Genomic DNA, 16,133 nt, shown 5'->3' on the forward strand with positions numbered 1-16,133 from the left:
GAAATGAAAGAGGGGACATTACAATGGATGCCACAGAAATAAAAAGTATTATAGGAGACCACAATGAACAGTTATATAGCAACAAACTCAACAATCTAGAAAAATGGATAAATTCCTAGAAACATAAAACCTACCAAGACTGAACTATGAAGAAATACAAAATCTGAACGGAACTATAGCTAGTAAGGAATTAAAGCAGTGATCAAAAACCTCTCAACAAAGAAAAGCCCAGGACCAGATGTCTTCACTGGAGTATTCTACCAAAGCTCTAAAGAATAATTAATCCCAATCTTCCTCAAACTTTTCCAAAGAATTGAAGAGCTGGGCACATTTCCAAACTTATCTATGAGGCCAGAATTATTCTTATTATCAAAACCAGACAAAGCACAAAAAGAAAACCATAGACCAATATCCTTGATGAATATTGATGCAAAATATTGATCCTAATCAAAAAAAAAAAAATCTTAATCAAAATACCAGCAAACTTCATTCAACAACACATTAAGAGGCTTACACACCATGAGCAAGTGAGATTTCTACTTGGAACGCAAGGACTGTTCAACATACAGAAATCAGTAAATGTAATAAACCATACATTAACAGAACCGAAGGCAAAACCCCCGTGATCACCGCAACAGATACAGAAAAAGCTCTTGATAAAATTTAACAGCCTTTCATAGCAAAAAGAATTTCTTAAAAAGCACAACAAATGGTGGGTATTGGAAGAAACTGCCTTAGCAAATGACAAACCCACAGCTAACATCACACTCAATTTCAAGAGAGTGAAAGCTTTCCCTCTAAGATAGAAACAAGGCAAGGATGCTCTCTGGCCACTAATGTTCAACATAGTACTTAAAATCCTACACAGAGCATCATCCAAACTAGACAGGCAGAAGGATATTATCTCTGCTCTCAGATGATACAATCTAATATCTAGAAAACTCTGAAGATTTCACAGAATCAACATGCAAAAATCAGTTGTGTTTCTATACACTAACAATGAAAAAATTTGAAAAGGAAATTTAAAAACAATCCCAATCATGAGAGTATCAAATAGAATAAAATACTTAGGAAAAAACTACCAGGGAGCTAAAAGACTTGCACATGAAAAACTACAAAATACTGCTAAAAGAAATCAATGAAGATACAAATAAATGGAAAGACATCCTGTGTTCATGAATTGGAAAACTTAATATTGTTCAAATGCCCACACTACTCAAAGCTATCTACAGATTCAATGTAATCCTTCTCAAAATTCCAATGTCATTTTTTTGAAAAAATAAGAGAAAACCGTCTTAAAATTTATATGAAAATAGTCAAAGAAATCTTGAAAAAGAAAAACAAATTTGGATACCCCACACTTGATCATTTCAAAACACATTGCAAAGCAATGGTAATTAAGATGGTGTAAGCATAGGCATGAAGACAGATATATAGACCAGTGGAACAGATAGAGAGCCGAGAAATGAAGCCTTGAGTCTATGACCAAATGATCTTTGACAAGGGTGCCAAAGCTGCCCACTGGGGAAAAGACAGCTTCTTCAACAAATGCTGTTTGGAAAACCATGCATCCATATGCAAAAGGATAACTAACTTAGACAACATACCAACATACCAAAATTAACTCAAAGTGAATTACAGACCTAAACCTAAGATCTAAAATGGTAAACCTCCTGTAAGAAATATAGGGTGAAATCTTCAGGACATTGCATTTGACAATGATTTCTTGGATATGGCACAGTCAAGGAAAACAAAAATTGACAAATGGTACCACATCAAACTTAAAAACTTCTGTACAGCAAAGGAAGAACAACTGGGTGATGGGCAACCTATGGAAGAGGAGAAAATATTTACAGGCATTATGTATCTTATAACGGGTAAATATCCAGATTATATAATAGACTCCCAACAACTCAAAACAACAACAAACAAATAACCTGATTAAAAAATGGGTAAGGTACTTAAAAAGACATTTCTTCAGAGAAGACTACAAATGATGCACATGAAAAGTCATTCAACATCACTAATAATCAGCAAGATTCAAATCAAAACCTTATACTCATTAGTATGCTCATTACCAAAAACATAAAAACAAAAGCAATCAAACAAATAGCAGCAAAAAATAAGTCCTAGAGTGGATATGGAGAAATTGGAACCCTGTGCACTGTCTGTAGGACTATAAAATGGTTCAGCTGCTGTGAAAAACAATATGGAGTTTCCCCGAATATAGTAAAAACATAATTGCCATTTGATCCAGCAATTCCAGTTCTTAGTATGTATCCAGAAGGGTTGAAAACAGCATCTCAGAGAGATATTTGCACACCCATGTTCATTGCAGCATTGTTCACAACAGTCAAGGGGCAGAAGCAATGTATGTGTCCATCAACAGATGAATGGATAAAGACAATGTGGTATATCCATACAATGGAATATTATTCAGCTTTAAAAAGGAAGAAAATTCTGTCATACTGTACAGTATGGGCAAATCTTAGGGACATAAAGTGAAACATGCCAGTCATAAAAACACAAATACTGCATGAGATTCCACTTATTTGAGGAATCTAAAGGAGTCAAACTCATGGAAACAGAAAGTAGAATGTGGTTACCAAGGGCTGAGGGGGAGGAGGAAATGTGGAGTTGTTTAGTAAGTAGAAAGTTTCAGTCTTACAAGATGAAAAAGTTCTAAACATCTGTTGCACAAAAATGTGCAAATAGTTAACATCATTGCCCTGTGGACTTGAAACTGGTTAAGATGCTAAATTTTATGTCATGTGAATTTACCAATTTAAAAAAATATAAAAAAGCAACTGACAAAATGTGTATGTGTGTCTCTGTGTGTATCTAGCAATGTATATATAAAGGTAAGTATGTCATGATGAAGTAGGACGTACCCTAGGAATGACATGTTGGTTTAACATTTGAAAATCAATGTAATTTTCCACATTAACAAGGTAAACTAGAAAAACTACTTGATCATCCCAACAAATGCAGAGAAAGCATTAAAAAATAATTTACCATTAATTTTAACAAAACTTCTAGCACTAGGAACAGAAGAAAATTTACTCAGTCTGACTAAGGGGAAATACAAAAACCTTCAGCTAATATGATACTTAATGGTGAAATATTGAATATTGAAAAGAAAGAATTAAATGACATCTTTAACCCATTCTTCCCTGTTATCTGGGAAAAGCCCCTGGAAAAGACAGAAGATGGGTGATCTGATTCAATTTCCTTATAAATATTAAATGACAAACCTCTTGGCAAAGAAACTAATGGTTCTTACTAGTAGGAGAATCTTTACCTGTGGAGTACATTTTGAAGGATGGACAGGTTTGCTTATAGTAAACAAATCTGGAGCCTATGACTTTATGGAGCATTGCTCCCTGGAAAATGTTACATAACTAGCAAAATATAGAACAGATATGTATTCACGACTTAAATGGCTCATTTACGTGTAAATAAAGCGAACTACTCTCATCATTTACAAAGGCACCAGAGCATATCCGAGGTCAGAATAATGGACTTAAAGAGGTCTGTCAATGGTTCTGAAACTCTTCCTTCCTCATCTGTGTAATTTGACTGTTTTCACATCTCTGATTTGGGTGAGTCTGCTTTGATAATATGATCCTTGTTTTAATCACAAATATGATCACCCTAAAAGGACTAGGCAAAGATGTTTGATTCACTATTGTGCTAGAGGCTCTAGCTAGTGCAATAAGGCAAGAAAAACAACAAATAGAAGGCATAAATGTAAGAAAAGAGGAGATAAATCTGTCTTTGTTCAAAGATGTACTTTAAAAAGCCATATGAAGTCTATAAAGTAAACTATTAAAATACTAAATTTAGCAAAGTCATAGCATAAACAGTTAATGTACAAAAAATAATCATATTCCTGTATCTTAGAAATTATCAATTGGAAAACCACTTTTAATTCCATTTTGAATATCATTAATGAAGTTATAAATAAACTGGATGAAATGATGTATAGTATCTTTCAACTAAAAGCTAGAAGCATTGCCATGAACAGTTAAAGGAGACCTCAATAAATGGAGAGGTACCATATCCGTGAACTAAATGAAACCTCTATGTCATTAATATGTCACTTCTCTCCACATTTATCTAAAAATCCTAGCAAACTTTTGTAGAACTTGAAGTGGTGATTAGAAAATTTATATGAAATTGCAAAGGAGGTAAGTCTAGCCAAAATAATCTTGAAAAATTAAGAACAAAGTTTGTATGAAGATGAATAAACACATCAATGAACTGAGTCTAGAATCCAGAAATAGTCTCACACAGGTATCATCAGTTGAATTTTGGCAAAAACATCAAAGAGATTCAGTAGAGAAAGGATAGTGTTTTCCATAAATGGTGCTGGAAAAAACTACATATTCATATGGAGAAAAAAAACGAATTCAATTTCACACCACATAAAACTAAAATTCAAAAATGGGTCATAGATATAAAAACTATAAAACTGCTAGAAGTAAACAAGAGTATACTTTTGACCTGGGGTAGGCAATTTGTTCCAACACCAAAAACAAAAAACTTAATACATTAGATTTCATCCAAAAAAATAGTAAGTTGCATCTCATCAAGATTTAAAGTTTCTGTTCTTCGAAAAGAGACTATTAGGAAAATCAGAGGCAAATCCCAGGTTGGGAGAAAGCAGTATACATATATTTGAGACATATTTCATAGGTAGAAGATATAAAGAACTACATAACAACTTATAGAAGACCTGGAGAAACACTTCACAAAATAAGATATAAAAATGGTCAATAAACATATGAAAAGATGCTCCACATCATGAGCCCTCAGAGAGATGAAAACAGTTGAATATATTTGCCTCTAGAGAGCCAAAATAGAGAAAGGAGATGGGAAAGAAGGCAGGTGACCTCTGTTTTCCATCATGAACTTTTTTGTGCTGACTTCCCAAACCTAGGGGGTAGGGTATGTGTGTTAAAGCAAGAATTAAGTTTTAAAAATGAGTATGCCCTGGAAAATGTTATACCTGGGGTGTCTAGGTGGCTCAGTCTGTTAAGTATCTGACGCCATGATCTCAGGGTTCTGGGATTGAGCCCTGCATCCAGTTCCCCACTCATGGGGTGTCTGCTTGTCCCTTTGCCCCTTGCCCACTCATGCACTCGCACTCTCTCTCATGTAAATAAGTAAATAATGAGCATGTCCTATGAAGCCAATGTGTTCATCTGGTCCTGGTAGAAAACGGTTTATCCAAAATGTTCAAATGAAGAGTCCTTTATGAGGCAACTCCTTAGGGAGAAACAGGCATGGTGAAGAAGACAGCAGATGGTAAGGGACCCAGAAACCTTGCAATGGTTGGAACCTGTAACCTTGCTCAGGGCTCACTGGACAAGGAGAGGACATGAAGCCCAGGCAAACCTGGAACAGGGGAAGGACAGATGGAAGGACAGACCAGCTGCCAGACATGAAGCACGAAAAAAAAAAGAGAGAGGTCAGGAAATATTCAGGAAATAGTACCCAGAGCCCTCCTTCCTGTTCTCTAGTCTTCTATCAACACCTCCACTGACTAAACCCAATGGGAAAGCAATGGACAGTGTGGTCTCCAGGGAACAGTATCCCAGGCCAGAGCAGTCTAGTAAGGATGGAGAATGGAGGGGCAGGACAAATGGAGAACAGTCACCAAACACAGCAACCCCACCTTTTTGACACCTCCTTGAGAAACTTACACATTTGGGGTGAGATGTGCACAGAAAGACCTGTGCCAAGATCTTCTCTTTAGTAGTGCCTGTATCAGTGAGACATTATGTTCCCTGGGCAAAGAACCACATGGCCATTAAGCGTAAAGAGATAGATTATGTATTTCAGCATAACTGGGTCTGAAAAACACATACATGATACTGCACAGTAAATTTTGAGACCACATAAAACAATACCATGTGCTGTTCATGGGTACAAATGAGAGACAAAAAGTATGAATCCTGAGCTGCCTGTGTGCACATTATATACGTGATGTGGAACGGGGACTGGGGAGCACAAAAAACAATTTGTAATAAACTATAATTCAAGAACTCTAATGTGTGCCAATTACTGTTTTAAGCACTTTAGATGTATTGGGGTTATTTTTTAAGATTTATTTATTTATTTGGGAGGAGGGTAGAGTAGAGGGAGAGAGAAGCCCAAAGAAGACCCCCTACTGAGTCCAGAGCCTGATGCAGGGCTGGAAAACCCACCACCCTGAGATCATGACCTGAGCTGAAATCAAGAGTTGGCTGCTTACCTGACTGAGCCACCCAGGTACCCCGGTGTATTGTAGGGTTTTTTGGTGTGTTTTTTTTTTTAAGACTTTATGTTTAAGTAATCTCTACATCCAACACAGGGCTCAAACTCACAACCCCAAGATCAAGAGTAGCAGGCTCCACTGACTGAACAAACTAGGTACACCTAGATGTATTGTTTCATTAAGCCTTTTCAAAGAACCTGTCAGTTAATGGCCAACACACTCTTTCATTTTTAGAAGACAGAAAGAAAGCACAGAAAAGCAAATAACCTTCTCGAGATTCTTCATTTTCATTTATCCTCTCCTTTATCCAGAAAATACTTCTGGAGTTCCATTCTGTGCCAGGAACTGTTCTAGGCACTCTGGTAACAGTAGGGAGAAAACCATGCCCTCCTCCAGCTCTCCCTGTAGGGAGACAACAGAGAGACAACAGAGACAAATTATAAAGACAACAGAGAGAAATTATAAAGTCTGGACATTAAAAAATTCAACGTCTGTTAGAGGAAATTAAGAGTCACAAAGGAATGGATAGGGCAGGGAAGACAGTAAGTGCCAGGCAAGTGGCAATTCTAAATAGGGCAGTCATGGAAGGCTTTACTAGGAGGCGACATTTGAAGAGAAACATGAAGAAGGTGAAGATATAAGACATGTGGATTTCTGGGGCAAGGACATTCTGGGCAGGGACACAGCTAGTGTTCAGAACTGAGGCACCCACAGGCCAGCAAGTTCAAGGAACAGTCAAGAGATTAGTCCCTCCTGTCTCGCACACACGTTTGTCTACTGAGGTCCCAAGCGTCTGTAGCTTCCTGGCACAGAAGTAGACACTCAAAGAATATTTGATGAATGAATGAATGAACAGAGGATTAACTCGATGAGAGCAAGAGTTACCAGAGAGAGGTCAGAGAGGCAACAGGAGCGGATCAGGTGGAAACGTGCTGCCCTTGGGAAGACCGGCTTTGACTCTGAATGGGGTGAGAGGTCTTTGGCCAGACTCGGACTCTACCCAAGACTTCCCGTTTGAAAGGATCGCTCATACCTGGGAATAAACCTAACCAAAGAGGTAAAGGATCTGTACTCGAGGAACTACAGAACACTCATGAAAGAAATTGAAGAAGACACAAAAAGATGGAAGACCATTCCATGCTCTTGGATCAGAAGAATAAACATTGTTAAAATGTCTATACTGCCTAGAGCAATCTATACTTTTAATGCCATTCAGATCAAAATTCCACTGATATTTTTCAAAGAGCTGGAGCAAATAATCCTAAAATTTGTATGGAATCAGAAGAGACCCTGAATTGCTAAGGAAATGTTGAAAAACAAAAACAAAACTGGCAGCATCACGTTACCTGATTTCAAGCTTTACTACAAAGCTGTGATCACCAAGACAGCATGGTACTGGCATAAAAACAGACACATAGACCAGTGGAACAGAGTAGAGCCCAGATATGCACCCTCAACTCTATGGTCAAATAATCTTCGACAAAACAGGAAAAATATACAGTGGAAAAAAGTCTCTTCAATAAATGGTACTGGGAAAACTGGACAGCTATATGTAGAAGAATGAAACTCGAACATTCTCTTACACCGTACACAAAGATAAACTCGAAATGGATAAAAGACCTCAACATGAGACAGGAATCCATCAGAATCCTAGAGGAGAACATAAGCAGTAACCTCTTCGATATCAGCCACAGCAACTTCTTTCAAGATATGTCTCCAAAGGCAAAAGAAACAAAAGTGAAAATGAACTTTTGGGACTTCATCAAGATCAAAAGCTTCTGCACAGCAAAGGAAACAGTCAACAAAACAAAAAGGCAACCCACAGAATGGGAGAAGATATTTGCAAATGACAGTACAGACAAAAGGTTGATATCCAGGATCTATAAAGAACTCCTTAAACTCAACACACACAAAACAGATAATCATATCAAAAAATGGGCAGAAGATATGAACAGACACTTCTCCAACGAAGACATACAAATGGCTATCAAACACATGAAAAAATGTTCATCATCACTAGCCATCAGGGAGATTCAAATTAAAACTACATTGAGATACCACCTGACACCAGTTAGAATGGCCAAAATTAGCAAGACAGGAAACAACATGTGTTGGAGAGGATGTGGAGAAAGGGGAACCCTCTTACACTGTTGGTGGGAATGCAAGTTGGTGCAGCCAATTTGGAGAACAGTGTGGAGATTCCTTAAGAAATTAAAAATAGGGGCGCCTGGGTGGCTCAGCGGGTTAAAGCCTCTGCCTTCAGCTCAGGTCATGATCCCAGGGTCCTGGGATCGAGCCCCGCATCGGGCTCTCTGCTTGGCTGGGAGCCTGCTTCCTCCTCTCTCTCTCTCTGCCTGCCTCTCTGCCTACTTGTGATCTCTATCTGTCAAATAAATAAATCTTTAAAAAAAAAAAAAGAAAAAAAAAGAAATTAAAAATAGAGCTTCCCTATGACCCTGCAATTGCCCTGCTGGGTATTTACCCCAAAGATACAGATGTAGTGAAAAGAAGGACCATCTGTACCCCAATGTTTATAGCAGCAATGGCCACGGTCGCCAAACTGTGGAAAGAACCAAGATGCCCTTCAGCGGACGAATGGATAAGGAAGATGTGGTCCATATACACGATGGAGTATTATGCCTGTATCAGAAAGGATGAATACCCAACTTTTGTAGCAACATGGACAGGACTGGAAGAGATTATGCTGAGTGAAATAATTCAAGCAGAGAGAGTAAAATATCATATGGTTTCACTTATTTGTGGAACATAACAAATAACATGGAGGACATGGGGAGATGGAGAGGAGAAGGGAGTTGAGGGAAATTGGAAGGGGAGGGGAACCATGAGAGACTATGGACTCTGAAAAACAACCTGAGGGTTTTGAAGGGGCAGGGGTGGGAGGTTGGGGGAATCAGGTGGTGGGTAATAGGGAGGGCACATATTGCATGCAGCACTGGGTGTGATGCAAAAACAATGAATACTGTTACGCTGAAAAGAAATTTAAAGCAAAAGTGAAATAAAAATAAAAGGATCACTCAGGCTGTGGGGCTGAGAACAGACTGAAGATGAAGACCGAAGACCGGGGAGGGCAGAAGCAAGGAGAGCATTCAAGAGACCACCCTCACACAAGCAGGTGGCACTGCTACCCTAGGCTAAAAGGCAGCAAGGGCACAGAAAGTGGTCACCTATTTTGAAAGTGCGGAGATCCAGAAAGAGAGGTGCTCAACGTTGGGATTCAATGCAAGGGGTCTGAGGCACCACAGCCAGCCTGGGCACTGCAGCCAAGCTGTTTTCTGGGGGATAATAGAGCAGTGGGGTGGGCACAAAAGGGGGCGGGGGCAGCTTTAACTAGGGTGGGCTCTCTGTTCTGCTTCTCTGGTAGTTCCGGCCCTGGAGGTCCGCTGCTAATGTGGGGCTTTTGTGTGAATTACGAGGCACCCTTCAGAGTAAGAAGGACCCATATGAGACAAGAACACCAGCTGCATTTCACCCTATGGCCCCAGCCCCCACTCCAGCCGCCCCAGCAGTTTCCTGGACCCCTGCAGCAACAAGTGCCCCCCATGGTCACTTTCTGCGCCTAAGGGAGGGGCGAACCACCAAGAAGGTGCCGGGGTCGGGTGGGGGGGGGTGTCAGGCTAGTCATCCAAGAGGATGCTTGATTAAATCAGTCCAATTCTGTAGCCCTTAGTACCAGCATAAAAGGTGAAAACAAACAAAACTTCTATTTCACAAAGAGGATAAATATCAAAGGATACCTTAAAAAACCCTAATGGGGAAAAAAAAAAAAAACATAGTGGAGAAGGGGGGAGCAGGCAATCTTGATTGCCGGATTTTTTTTTAACAGAAAGTCACCCTAACTGAAACATACTAAAAATTCACAAGTAGGAACCCTAAAGGAGGCAAAGGTGGTATTACAAGTCAGTGAGAGAAGGTTGGTTCCTTTAAATACAGATTGCTGCATCCAAAACCTTGTCACACAGGGAGGAAAAGGCACATTCTTCCTTTTATCTACAGAAAAAAGTAATTTGCCCAAGAGTGAAATCTTTAAAGATAAAAAATATATAATAATCACTATTTAGGAAAAAGTGTATGAAAATATGGGTATGCTCTTCGCATTTGTGGCAGCATGTGTCCCGGGGATTTTTTAAGACAGGACAATGGAAAAAAAAGAAAATGTAACATTTGACTATGTAAGTATTTAAAATATGACAAAAAGAGAATAAGCAAAGTTGGAAAGAATAGACTGTGAAAAATCTTTGAAGTACCTGTGTCAGATAAAAGATTCTTATGTATTCTACTCCAGTAACTGACGTAAATTGATAATGTAAGGACAAATAGTCCAGATGAAAAATAATCAAAGGATTAAAAATAGCCGTTTGATAGAAGGGGAAATCCTGATGCTCATAGACAAGTGAAAAGGAGCTCAACTTCACAATTATCAGGGAAATTCCAATTAAAGTAACAATGAGTTAACATGTTTTTCACCCAAGAGGTGGCAAAAAGTTCAGAAGAATGTTACAATCAATCTTAGTAGGGAGCGAGGGAACCCAACTGCTAATAACAATGGGCACTGAAATTACTTCAGGACTTAGGAAATTAACCTGGCAAACTCTGTTAAAATATATATCTTTCTACTCATAAATTTCAATTCTAGAAATTCATCTTATAGAATTAAAAGTAGAGTAGTTCATTAATCTACTAAATTACTACTTGATACTAAATCTACTAATCTACTAATCTACTAAATCTACTACTTGATACTAAAAATCAAGTATCATGTTTTGGTTGGAGAATAAATTTGTTCAAAATATAGATGACAATGCAATGTACATTCTGCAGCACTGGAAATACAGTTTTCGTGACTGGCTACCTATAATTTTCACCTGTTTATTTGTGAATGATAAGGAAGATTTTCAGATGTATTTGCAAGCACTTGTCTGCAAATAACACATCCCCAGTGGGGTGGGAGAGGGCTCTTTATTTCCAATAAATGTAAAGCCAAATTGAACATTATGATACTAGATATAATTTTCTCTTTTTATTATTTTTTTAAAGATTCTATTTATTTAACAGAGAGAGACACTGAGAGAGAAGGAACACAAGCAGGGGGAATGAAGAGGGAGAAGCAGGCTTCCCACGAAGCAGAGAGCCTATGTGGGGCTCGATATGGGGCTTGATCTCAGGACTCTGGGATCATGACCTAAGCTGAAGGCAGGCGCTTAACAACTGAACCACACAGGTGCCCCTTCTTTTTATTATTTTTAATTACTTGAGGAATCTTGACACTGATCGCCGTCCTGCTGGGGAAAATGACATGCCAACTTAGTACATGATTTTGAGTATAGACATCTGAATTTAAGGAACCATGACAGGCACACAGAGCCACACCTAGCTACAAGCAAGACTTGACATTTTAGTCCTTCCTTCTGAGAACTTCTTGCTGGAAGTTTAAGTTTAACTCAATTAAGCCAAGTTCTCCTTTTTGCCTTGGCAACTTCAGTTGGTTGCTGCTTTGTTAGCCTGGCTGATGTGAAGGAGCCAAGTTCTTGGCAATCTATGGGGGACATATGGCATAAATGAAAAATAAATCTATGTCTTTTAAACCACCGAGATTTGGGCGTTGTTTATTGCTATGATATAACCTAGCCCATCCAAAATGATACAATGGCTAAATTACCTGGGGCTCTCAATCTGAGCATCTCTTCCAATCTTCTACAGAGTTAACTCATCTCAGTTTCAGATATTATTATTATCCCCATCATTTCCCAGATAAGAAAATTTAGAGATGAACGAATAGAGGAAGAGTTAAGTGTCAATATTTGGACCTACAGATTCCAAGTCTGCTTTCAGCTCTGGCCACTCACACCAAGATAGTAGGCATTCAACTATCATAGGTGTCTATTGAGTGCCAGGTCCACTCCTTAGGTGAATAACACAGACCAATAACTTATTTCGTTGTGTAGGAGAATGAGAAGACCCAAGTAAACAAATAATAAATGATTTCAGTTTGTTATAAAAAACGTAAACACAAAGATGTGCTAAAGTGTAGGGAGGGTGTGGCTATGGGAGACGAAACCGTTAGAAAGATCTCTAAGGGGGGGGGAGCGGGTTTGAGCTGAGAGGAGAAAGATGAGAGATGTCGCAGACAGAAGGAACGCCTGCTAGGGTCCCGGGACACAGTAGCCCTGTGCATCAGCGCTGCAGAAGGAGCCAGCGTGGCAGAGCACAGGGATGAGAAGGGAGGAAGGGATGCTGTTGGAGGTCAGGTCTTATAGGACTGGAGGGTCCTGCAAGGACTCCAGCTGGGGAGTGGCCCCATCCCACTTGCTTTGTGGAAGGGGCACTCTGGATGCTTCAGCATGTTTGAGAGTAGAAGCAGGGAGCTGGGGCGGGAGGCTATCATCGCAGGCTAGAGCTATCTGTCTCAAAGGACCAGGTGTTCCCCCGCCCCCATCTTTTCTCAACACACAGGCAACCACTGATGCAGCCTGGGCCAGGAGACCTGAGTTAGAGTACACACCCGAATTCCCCTACCTTGTTCCGCGGATCCCGCGCTGGGATGCCGACGCTGTGTCGGATTGCGAAGAACGTTCTAAACGCTCCTCTCCTTTTTTGCATTCCCTTTTGTACCTCCCTCGGGAACCTCTTTGGGGACGGCCCTGTCTTATTCAGGCTTTGGCTACCCCCTGGTCCAAGCAAGGGATGTTGGCGGCTTAGGCCAGCTTGGTCCTGGAACCGGGTCTGTTCGGGCCTGGCATATGCTAACTCTGGCGAGTCACTGATGAACAAAATAGCCGTGACAAGGACACGTGTACTGGTGGAACGGACAGTCCAGAGGCAGGGGGGCACACTTACTTGTCAAAGAAAATGTGAAGAATGGGAGGCTGTGAATCATCAGGAGCCCCTTTGATCCCACTCTTCTGGACCCCCAGGTAGGCATTTGCCATTGGTTAAATAGCAACTTTGAAAACGCCGGTCGCGAGAGCGCACGCGTCTGGGCCGGGAGTCTCGCCAGCGCAGAGAGTCCAGCCTCCGCCTCTCCCGCGGTCTAGGAGAAACAAAAGCAAAGCAGCACTTCGCGAAGAAACAAGTCGGGGAGAGGTTGCTCCGCAGGCTGGGGGCGCCCAGGTTGCTGTGCCAGCGATCAGGTGAACGCAAAGCTGCCCGCCCCGGGTAGAGCTCTACAGGCTCGGAGCCCGCGAGGCCGGCCGCGCTGCGGCCCCACAGGACGCCCGAGGTACTACAGCTCCCGCGCACGCCGCCGCAGCGCGGGGAGGGGGGGAGCGATAGCGCGGGGAGTGGGGGGCGGGGAGGCGGAAAGACTGCCTCCAATGGTTCTACCAGACGCGCATGCCCGATGCGCTGCTCCCCGCTCCGCGTGCCCTACTGCGCCGGCCCGCGGGGCTCCAGAGGCGGTGGAGCAGGGCGCGTGCCCCCAGAACGCAGCGCAGCCAGGTGGCACAGGGTGTCTGGAAACCGAGCCTAGTCTCAGGCGCGGGTGTCCGCCCCCTTTTGAGTTGATAAAAGCATCTCAGAGACCGGCAGTAACTTGTCCAAGGTCACACAGCCAGTACCAAAAAGTAACGGGATTGAGACTGGGACTCTGCAGCCTCCACCCAATGCGTCTCAGGAATGGGAGGAGCACTGAATTTGAGTATCTTTGTAGTCCTTCATGGCTTTGGAGAACCTGAGCAAAGAGACGTCCCCCCCCCCCCTTTCACGGGTGAGCAAACTAAAGCTCAAAGAACTTACTAGACATTTCTGAAATATTTTTAACAAACTAACAAAGCCACTTCCTAGGGTCTCATCTTTATGCACAGTCTTGAAATGCCTGAAATATACATGTCTTTGCCTGCCTCCGCCCCCTCCCCCCCAAACTCCTGCAACTAGCTCAAAGATCCAGACCCTGTTGTTAGAGACCTGGCCCATTTCTGGGGCACATTGAGGGTGCAGCCCCTTCTTCTGAGCCACAAGATCCTCACTAGCAGAATCCCAATAAATGACTCCCCAAGATCACAATCCAGCATTATCTAGAACTGCAGTCCTTCCTTCTCTCCTTCAAACATGCCCAACTCTGCGCATCTCAGGGTCTTTGCATGTGCTCTTACCCTATGTGTGAAGCTCTCTTCCCATGCTGGATCCTACTGATGGCTTAGAGCCCACCTTCAAAGTCCCCTTCACTGAGCCTTTTTGATCATCCTTTCTCTTGCTTTCACTCCCTTCCACACCACACTACCTAGTTTTTTCCCCTTTGACCTCAAGCCCTCCCTAATATTAATTATATATTCCATTAATTGTCTGACCACCACCCCTAGCAACAGGAAGCCTCCCTGAAGAAGCCTGATTTTGTTCCTCGAGTACTCTGTCCTCAGCACCTAGCTTGCTTGTGTCTGCACTAAATTAGTGCTCAGTGAATGTTTGTTGAATGAATAAGTAAATGAATGGACATCTCCCAACCCTTATACTCAAGGACTGGTTTTGTTCGCATGTCTTCCCTCCTTTCTTCTATTCATCAGACAATCAAATCCGGCAGCCTGTATTAGTTTCTTAGGCCTGCTGTGACAAACAGAAATTTATCATCTCACAGTTCTGGAGAGGAAATGTAAAATGAAGGTGTCAGCAGGCCCATGCTCCTTGGGAATGCTACAGGAAGAGATTTTTTTCTTGCCTTTCCCAGTTTCTGACAGCCCTGGGTGCTCCTTGGCTTGTGGCAACATAACCCCACACTGGCCTTGTCTTTGCATGATGACCTTTCTCCCTGTGTTTCTCTGTGTCTTCACATGGCATTCGCTTCTCTGGATTTCTTCTTTTTTAAGGACATCAATTGCATTAGATTAGGGCACACCTAATGACCTCATTTTAATTATGTCTGGGAAGACATTTATTTCCAGATAAGGTCACATCCACAAGTGTGAATTTGCATTTACATTCACTGAGGATTGGGGCTTTAACGTATCTTTTGCGGGGACATAATTCAGCCTATAACAGAGGTGATCTATGGAACACTGAAAAGGGATTTAGGCAAACTAAGCAGGATAAGGAAGAAGACAAGATGGCAGCTGTAAAGGTCAGCCATGTGCCCTGGCTGAAGGTGCAGAAATAACATTTCCAGGTGAAGTCTCCTTTTCTTAAAGAGGGAACAATACGTCAACTTGAAGGGTTTCAATGGGAGTGATCTCTATTCCTTCTTGGCACTTTTCCAAGCTGTAAACACTCCCACTTCCAGACCCTCCACAAAGCATTTTAATCTGACTGAATGTGGGCTTCTGGGAAATGTAAATCTGTCAGGGACTGCACTAAGCCTTGACCTGCTTTCTCTTGTCTATGGTAGACAATTCACCTGTGAGCTAGGTCTTACTGTTAGCTGAATTTTACAGGAAAAGCTGAGGTTCAGACAGGTTAGGGAGCAGACTCACAGCTTCTCTGTGCCTGACCTGGAATTCATAACCAGCTCTATCGAACTCCAGAAAAATTGCCAGGAAAGCCAGAGGTACTCTTTCATCAGTTGTGTGACCCAAGAGGGCAGAATTGTAAGGCATGAGTGGAAGTTACAAGGAGAGGCAACAATTGAGCTACGATTTAGGGAAAATTCTCTAATGCTTAGACTTCTGATTCTCTGATACTTAGAATTAACAGTGTTACTGAGTTAGCTGCTTCTGCCACTACACGATTTCTAGGCTGTTTAGATTCTCAGTGTCCTTCCCAAGCCCACCCCTCTCTGAAGGAGAAGGAACTCTTTGTGCACAAATGGGTTTTTCTGAGAAAAGGTCCACTAGAGTTTCTGAGCGGTAGGAGATATAGGACAAGGAGGCTCCCTTATGAGGAATGAAGGTCGGGTCTTGCAGCAGGAGCAGTTGCAAGAATTTGCCCC

The sequence above is a fragment of the Meles meles genome, chromosome 2 (assembly GCF_922984935.1).
Source record: "Meles meles chromosome 2, mMelMel3.1 paternal haplotype, whole genome shotgun sequence".
Lineage (NCBI taxonomy): Eukaryota > Metazoa > Chordata > Mammalia > Carnivora > Mustelidae > Meles > Meles meles.